Source organism: Halyomorpha halys, unplaced genomic scaffold, assembly GCF_000696795.3.
Source record: "Halyomorpha halys isolate HHAL.00 unplaced genomic scaffold, Hhal_1.1 Scaffold1072.1, whole genome shotgun sequence".
Lineage (NCBI taxonomy): Eukaryota > Metazoa > Arthropoda > Insecta > Hemiptera > Pentatomidae > Halyomorpha > Halyomorpha halys.
The window spans coordinates 161313-170884 of record NW_027107761.1 but is presented as its reverse complement, the minus strand read 5'-3'; positions in this window follow the sequence as shown (position 1 = coordinate 170884).

Genomic DNA, 9572 nt, shown 5'->3' with positions numbered 1-9572 from the left:
GTTATATTAAATTATGCATATACTTATGCACGCTGGAATTAGAGAATTAGAAAATTAAACCACCAACATCACTTGTTTACCTTTTGTGAGAGGTTCTTCCGCAAGTAATATTTGAAGATTACAGCTTATTTGTGGTCAATGTGATCAAGTATTAGTTAATCAGACTTAGTATCACTTTTAACTTTATTGTAGTAAAACCATCAAACATAAAATATCGTATACATAAAATATAAAATTATATTAACTTATGATTCAGATATATATTCTTGGTATTACTAGCATTTCAAATTCTGGTTTGAGCTTTGAAACTGGTTTCAACCCTACCCTGTGCGTTATATTAACATTAAATATTTTCACAATTAAATTATGTTAATTACATTAAATTATCCTCCTGCAATCGCATTAAAAGGACTGTGAAGCGAGGGGATGGGCCTGGTGTGAGTAGATGAGGTGATCCGACCCCGGCAACAGCCCCATTAAGGACAAACCTGGCTCTAAGTGCACATTGTTTTCTCTCAAAGCACGCCATATTGGTAATTTCCTTTTTATGTACCTTTAAACTTTTATTTTGGTAGGGTAATGGTGTTTTCCAATCTTATTTTTACAACGGTCAGTGAGCGGAGACTTGGAAAACAAAACGGTGAAAATGTGTATGATTTTCTTCTATTAATATCCACAGTAACCGAATGCCGTACATCATTCTCTTGTAAATTGATGTTGTAGAACTCAGTGGAATTTTCAGTAAATATATTAAAAAATAAATTAGATATATTATAGTATAATTTGTTTTTCATCACAAACCACAAATAAGGGATACAATCGGAATAATTAATTAGTTTGCTTGGCATCTTATTATTATTTTCTTTTTGAGATTTCCAGAATGAATTTAATAATTTATTTACTCACTGAATTTTAAAATCAGATTTACGGTTAATTTAAATTTTAAAATTCATATATTATATGATGATTATACAAAAATAATATTATAAATTGATTTTATTATAATTATATTATTGATTTTATTATATTACATTTAGTTACAAAGCTCTTCAGCAACGAAGTTCAACACTACCTCCTCTTTGTCCACATAAACCGTTTACTTTTAAATCAGCTTCATATTTGTTCATCATGACTACGTTATTTTGAAGATGAACTATTTAGTTTTTAAAGAAGGAACTTTTTTGAAGTAACTTATAATGAGATTTGACAGGTATATTTTTTTATTTATTTAATGTAATTTACAACTGTATAAAATAAGTAAATATCATGAATGTTTCATCAACACTTGAAAATCTTGGGAAGGAACCACCTATTGTTGGTACTTCAAGCATAATTTAAATTAGAAGGTCCCGTGGCCATCTTCTTTTCAGACGCCTCGGAGGATTATCAGGGATTGTTAAGGATGAGAGATTAATGGGTTAGGTTGGGTAAGGAGTTTGGAATGAAAAAACGCATATCTATTTTGGGCCAAAAATGCAACGAATGGGATGTTAAGGTCTTTGTGGATGAATTTATTTCTAACGTAATAAGGAGCATCAAGGATTTTACGTAGGATTTACGATTGTAACGATTGGATGCGGGAGGAATTTGATGGTTTGGTAGAGCCCCAGAACTCAATTCCATATCTCCAAATTGGTCTGATTATCGTAGTGTATAATAATTTTTTGTAATGAATATAAAGTTTAGAGCATTTGTCAAGTAGGTGTTGTAGCAATCGAAATCTACGAGCAGTTTCTTGTCGTTTCATTATGTGGATTCCAAGTAAGTCTCTTGTCAACATGGAGTCATAAGTATCGAATCTGCCCAACAGGCGTTAGTGGAGTATTTAAAAAAGATACTGTAGGACAGGGGGGTAGAAGTTCACGACGGAGAGTTAAGGTGATTTGGTGGGATTTGTCAGGATTTATTTTGATTGTCTAGTTTTGACACTATTCTTCAATGGATGTTATGTGTGTCTGTAAAGTTTGTGATGTATTAGTAGAGTCATTGTTTACAGACAGTATACATGTCTCATCAGCGTATGTTGTTAGGACAGTGTTAGGATGGGTTGGGATGTCACCTGTATAAACCGTATGAAGAATGGGACCTAAGATACTACCTTGAGGAACACCGGTGGCCTGGGAAAAGAGAGATGAGTAGGCTAGGTTATGATTTATATTAAAGGTTCAGAGAGGTAGGAGCGGATCAAAAGGAAATATGTGCAGTACATTCCGAGCTCCAATGTGGGATATATGACATCAACCACTCGATGACACTGTTGTATGGTAGAATGGGATGTTCTAAATCCAAACTGGTGGTCAGGAATAACATAATATGGGTCAAGGATTGGATAGAGGCGTTTTAATAAGAGTTTTTTTCCACGATTATGGACATAATTGGCAGGCGTGAAATTGAACGGTAGGAAGATGGATATTCAAGTGGCTTGGCGGGTTTGGGAAACATTATAGACATTTTCCAAGGGTCAGGGAAATAGGTGGATCGGAGGGTAGCATTATAGATATAGGTAAGGAATAGGATGGCTTTACGAGGGAGCTGTTTAAGAATATGTGATAAGATCGTGGCCAGGAGTTTTTTTAGAAGATAATTGGTGGTTGATGTTTATTATTTCTGAGGGATGAAAGGCTTTAGGAGGAAGGGTCATTTGGAATGTAATCTCTGCTTTAACATGTTCGAGATGAGTTGGATTAAGGATATCATGTTGGAAGCTAAAAGTTTTGAAGAGTTGTTCGCCGAACATTTGGGTTTTTTCTTCATCTGATCGTGTCCAAGTCTTATTTTCAGTGAGAAATAGATGGTTGAATGATTTGTATTTTAGTAGCTTTTTAGTAGTTGTCTATAATGATTTGTCAGTGGTATTTAGGTTTTCTATTAAACTTTGAATTCTGTGTTTTCTAATTTCTGTTTTTAGTCTATTAGTCAATGTATTGTAATGGGTTTTGTCGGAAGGATATCTTGTTCTGTGCCACCTCGCTCTTGCCCAGCGGTCTTCTGTTAATAAGGTTTGAACGTTACAAGGTAAGTTGTTTTCCTGAAAATTTCAATGTTCATTGGTGAAGTATTGTTAGTAATAGTAGTTCTTATCGATCTAGAGAGTATTTCGATAGCATAGTCAATCTGTTGTTTTGTTTTTAATGGAATTTTTAAATCAAGTACGTTTTCTAGATCAGTCCGAAATTTTTCCCAGTTCACCTGTCATGTAACCAGTGAAGGGGGTGAGGGGGCAAGTATAATTTAATAATTGTAGAAGAACAAATTCAAAATAAAAATAATTAAAAACCACAACTTGTGATAAATAACAATTTCAATAGCATTCCAATTTATGATGTAGACATAAATAATCATCTTTTACAACCACAGTTTAGCGATAAAATAATGTTTTCAATATTCAATTTGAATGTCATCTGAATTTTGCTGCTGATACGTGTTCCACAATTGTTAACATGCTGTAACTTTACATCAGGCATACTTGTTTCTACATTCATTGGCATTATCATGGACTATTGACGCTTTCATTTATATTTAAAAAATCTTCATTTTTCATCATCAAATCATAATTAAAAGATTTGTCGTTTTCGTCTTAATGAATCAGCATATCAGTTAATAAATTTCTTATTATTTTCTATACCTGAGAAAAGATTTTAAGTCCTGAAATGGATGACTGGTCCATAATGGATATCGACTGTACCTCGACCCTTTGAAGCCGACCATCAGTTGACAGACAATAGTCCCTTTCTGAGTGCCCTTGGTGCGGAAGGAATAACCAGCGAAAGGTCCCACTGACGTGGAGAATTAGCCGTCTGATTATTTCCTGCTCTTCCCCTCCCCCCTCCCAATGTCCAGGATATCAGTTTCCAGACCACCGGTCTTCCTCCTCGCTCTCTGTCTCTCATTCATTTCGTCCTGGTAATATCGCTTCTACCATCCCCCATATCTGCTTTTCGTCTGGATATAGAAAATTGATACTTTTCCGTTCAATCGGATGATCAGACGATGTTGGTAGAAAAATTAGATCGCCTTGGTCGATACTTTAAAATACCAATCCTGAAATGGTCCACAGTATAGCATAGTTCCCATTTTCCACATATCCGCAGAAATTAATTACATATTTGCTTTTCTTATGTGCTTTGTTTTACAATAGTTTACCAACATTGAAAAAACTAGGTATATAAACATGTGCATCCAAGTTCGGTACCATTTTAAACGCTTTTGGGTTGCGACATTATTTAAGCACCGTAAAGTGGGTTACTTTATCCCAGATTTATTTAATATTCTGCTTTTTTGAGCCACTTACTGGAGTTAAAAAAGTTTAAAGTTTACACCTAACTTTCCTTAGAGTACTAATGAAAGAAAAAAGTTAGATTACATAGTATTGCTTCAGAGGTGGTTAATTTTTTTTTCAAAAAGGGCAGCAAAGTTTGCGGGTACATATGAAGACTTTGTTCCACTTTCTAAAACTGATTACAAACACCTGGTAATCAATAACTGTTGTAATTTACCGCTCTCATATTTGAAAGAAAAAATCTACTAAAAAAAGTAAGATAAAAAGTATCTGATTGTTAATTAAATCCTCATTTCTAACCCATTACATACGCATTAAAACAACTAGGTCATTTAGAAAATAAGTTTAAGAAGTTGCAATACAACATATCTGTTTCCAATATAAACATTTCCCATAAAAAAAAGATAAAACAAAACAAATAGAATCTTTATCGATAGATCTAACCGACATCTCAATGTATAGTCGTGAGAGATAGAATTACCGCACCCAGGTATAGAATACTGATTAGAGCAAACATAGAAAATGCAAAGGATATTTAACTGACAAATAAAACCAATAAAATTTTTCTCAGAAGCTAGCAAATAAGCGAACAATTATCCTTCGACTTGCTCGTAAATTAAGTAATCAGTCTGTGAATAATTTCAATCTCTCTGTCTGGATGAATAATTTCTCCTGTTTGGAAAACCCAGGTCGATTAATAATGAAAACTAAGTGGGCAGAAATAACACTCATTTCCAGCCTACGTGGTTCAATTCTAATTTTGCTGGTTACTGATATTTGTTTATAAATTTGTTCGGTTATTAAGCTGTACCCACGGTGGCGTTGCAAAAGAACATTTAATACTTAACGTTGAGCTGACATACAATGTCTTTTTCTTCCTGATTCTGCTTATTCTATTAAACTCTTCACGTTATAAACAATTCCCAGATTTTAGTTTTATATTTTATTCAAAATTTAAAACTTTTACTTTTGTTTTATTTAAATACAGGTAACTTTGACTTCTTAAATATAAAAATCTTACGCTTCTATTAATTTTATTATTTTGAACATCATATGCATAAACATAATACATTATAAAGAACAAAGTAAACACTTATTCACTACATTCCTGTTTTAAAATGTAATATAGTTTCAGATAAAAACAAAACCCCACTGCACAGACTCTGATAGAAAGTCTTAACAAAGCTTGTTTTTTTTTTTTTTTTCTTACCTCTTTTATTATAAATAACAACATTAACATATATCGAAGTATATACAAACGTAACTTGTGTCCTTCTTTTGCAATATGGCATTATAAGGGGTTGGGCTGGGCCGCTCCACTGGGGAATAAAAAGGTGAGATGGGTTAAGACGACTTCAGGCTGCAGAGCCCGAAGCCCTTCCCTCGGCGAGGACGTCGACCATGGGGACAGTGCTTTGCCAACTCCCGGGTCTTGGTGGAAGGGCGACCATTCTGACAGCGGGTTAACACGTGCCTACAGCCCATCAAAAAATTTGATGTGCCTGCGGCCTATGAACTCAGGCACAGAGGGGAGCTGGAGCTCATCATGGATAGCACTGTTCCGGACTATTCGCCGAAGGAGGGAATTCTGGAAACTCTGCAGCTTAGTCTTGAAGAGGTGTTGCAGGAGCGGGACACCATACAGCAGAGTCGGACGGATGATTGCTTTATAAATCTTCAACTTGAGCCGAAGTGATATCTGCTGTGAAGTGAGCAGGTGGTAAAGCCTGTAGGAGATCCTTCGGCTTTCGCCGTCCACTATGAACCACTGGGGGAGTTTGCCTCTCTTTGAAATAGAGCCTGTGTAGTGAGTGGGGTTTTGTTTTTATCTGAAACTATGTTACATTTTAAAACAGAAATGTAGTGAATACGTGTTTGACATTATAACTTGAGTTAAACTAGGTGATATTTAATAATATTGGGGCATACCACCAGTAGGAGTTAATGAACTTGAAAACTAGGTCTAAATCTACGACTATTTACTATATGTACAGATTAATACTGCTCAAGTGGCTATAACGCTACCTGTTGCCACCACACTGATGGGAGCGCTGGTTGCAGTGTCTGGAATAGAGGGTTAGGCTGATGTTTCAACGAGTCCAGGAATTTGATATGCCTCCTCCTGATGAAGTTCGGGACCGTTTGGGCATCCAGTAATTTGTGAAGAGTCGGCGGTCTCTCCATCTTCCATACAGTAGTCCGTATCATCTTCCGCACTATGGAATTTTATAGGTGGCGCTGTGTACCATCGTTGAGGTGGAAAAACAAGGGGGCACGCCACACGTCAGTGGCATGGTGCTAGAGTGGTTCTCTTGAATTTGTACGAAGAGAACCCAGTAAACTTTTAGAATACTTTTTAGGTCGTTGAAGTCGAATTTGTTCTGAGATATATGTCATGTAAGCTTATTTATTTTATTTTTTCCAAACACTCTAAATTTTGCAACTTATACTTTATTTTTCACCTAAATCTCGAAAACTATATTTTTGGGGAAAATCTCACGTTACAATTTTTTAAATAAAATTTTTGACATTTTGTCTCAGAAAGATTTCCTTCTACGATCAAACACTGCTAAGTCACAAGACCAAGTTTGGGTTTGAACATTTGGAATTTTTCCTTGGAACATTATCTGTCAGAATACATCAGATTCGTACCTAGCGACCCAAAACCTGTATGTTATACACTTATTTTTCTGATATATCTCTCTATACTAAATAGGAAATTGTTACCTACTTATAAGTGGACCAAATGTGAAAAATCTTTTCAAGTGTTCATCATCATCCAGAATAATGGGAAATACGGATTGATCTCTGCTAAGCATTATTGAACGTCACAGCCAAATCGTTAGTTTTATTTTTTAAAACAAGTTAATGCTTCGAATCAGATAGCTACTTTTCTAAAAAGGTAACGGGCAGTAAAAGCCGGCAGAGAACTTGTTTTTGGCAGAGTACTGCAGACAAGTCTCTGGGGTTACTTAAAAGGTAAGCCGGTGATAAAGCTACGGTGTGTTGTGTTTCTGCTGTTGCAACCCTCGAGCCAGTAGGCGTTGGAACAGCTATAAAGGTGGTTTGCTGGTTGTAATCTTTTATTTGATTCCGATGGCGATACAAATCATTTGAAATTGCGGTCATAGAGATCTTCGTACTGGATGGTTATTTTTTTTTTTTTTAAGATCATTCTAATGTGATTATTATTCGTGAAGTGACAATATTATTACAAAGCTCTCATAAGAAAAAAATCTGTAAATCTTATTTTCAAGTTAGTAACTTTTTTAGATCATAAATAATTTGATTTTGGCTAAGTTAACAATACACTTAATTTTCAAAAGTTCGTAGTTACAAGCAAACCTTATAGTCCAAATTCTATGGAACGATAGCTCCATACCATACAACACTCATAGAGTACCTCAATATACCATTTATTTTAGACTTGACTTCATCCTAATTTCTTTAAAAACTTATTTAACATCTAACTCCTTTGTTGCAATCACTATCTAGCTCTGTTCATCCCTATATTTCTCTATGTTCTTTTAAACGGCAGCGGCCCGAACATATTTTGTGTATATTTATACAGGAGTTCTGTTAATTAATAGAGCGCCTCCCAAATCCTGAGCTCTAGGTATTCCTGGAGGATTACTTTTGTCTTCAGAAGTTGTTAGAAAAGATTAGTTTGGTTAGTATTTTTTTTTTCTAAACCGGCCAGGTAGACGTGGAACAATTTAATTTGTTCTTAACAGTTGACAATGTGGGGGTATAGATATTTCGAAAGATTATAATTATAAATAATCCTTGGGACTATATTTTTTGGGAGTTAAAAGTTTTTTTTGGAGATAAAACGTGATAAAAGATGTAGAAAACCCTTCCCAGAGTTGTATTTACTAAAACATTTAATTTGGATAATGCAACTGGGGTGTAGAAGTTTAAAAATGAACAAAGGGCCAAAACATTTCTAAAATTTAGAGCATATATCTATACGTATATCCTAGTACAGGAACCCAAGAGGAGAAAAAAGGCAATTATTTCACCCTGCTCAATTGAAAACTAGTCAACTAGTCAAAATTGATGAGTCTGCCAAGTATAGGTAGGGGGAATAAAAATGGCGGCTGTTTCAAAACGTTAAAAATAATTAATTTTTTATTCGGAGCTCTATATCTTTAAATCTATTAACAATAGAAAATATAAGAGAGCTTCATTTAAAGTAATGTTAAATTTGCTAAAATGTAAGCCTTAATAGAGCCATTTACGTTCAATAGTTCTTGAGGCTTAGGTTTTTAAAAAGCAACATTTCGTACTGAAAGATCAGTAGTTAGTGAATTTATTTTGAAAAATCTATATCTCAAAAACTATTCGACGTACAGATGTCTATTAGCACTCAAATTAAAGCTAGTTTAATGGGCTATAAAGTAGTTTATGACATTTATTTTCGTAGGAGTAGTATTTTTCATGAAATTTCCTAAAATAAATTGATTTATCGTTGTTCGGACAAATTTTCATTTGCCAAATTTATATACATATGTGAATATCATCAAACTACTACCTCCTACGAAGATAAGTGTCATAAACTACTTTATAGTAAGTTAAATTTCTTTTATTTTTAGTGTTGGCAGGCATATGTGCGTCTTATGGGCCCTGAGATATATTTTTTCAAAATGCAACATTTTACACGAACAACTTGAAATTAACATTTTGTGAGTTTATTTTGTCAAATATCATAAAAACTAATACTCTTACAAAGATAAACATTATTGACTATTTTATAGTCAATTTAACTATCTTTAATTTCAGTGCTGGCAGACTTCTGTACATCCAATGGTTTCTGAAATAAAGTATTTCATTAATCAAACTTATTGTCCGAACAACTATAAATAAATTTATTTTAGCAAATATCATGAAAACTACGGCTTCTACCAGGTAAAGGTCATAAACTGCTTTATAGTACATTAAACTAGCTTCAATTTTAGTGCTAATAGACATCTACAGGTTACATAGTTGCTGAGATTTAGATTTCTCAAGATATATTCACTAACTACTGATATTTCAATACATTTTTATGAATTATTGCCTTTTAAAAGGCTATATCTTGAGTACTATATTAGGGCTAATGTTTCAGAAAATTTTCTCTTCTTTAAATAATGTTCTTTTAGATTTTCTACTGTTGATGGTAGTTTTTAAGATATAGAGCTGGGAATGAATAATTAACGTTTTGAAACAGCTGCCATTTTATATTCCCCCTACCTACACTTGGCAGACTCATCAGTTTTGACCAGTAATTATACATAGTTAGTTTTCATTAAAG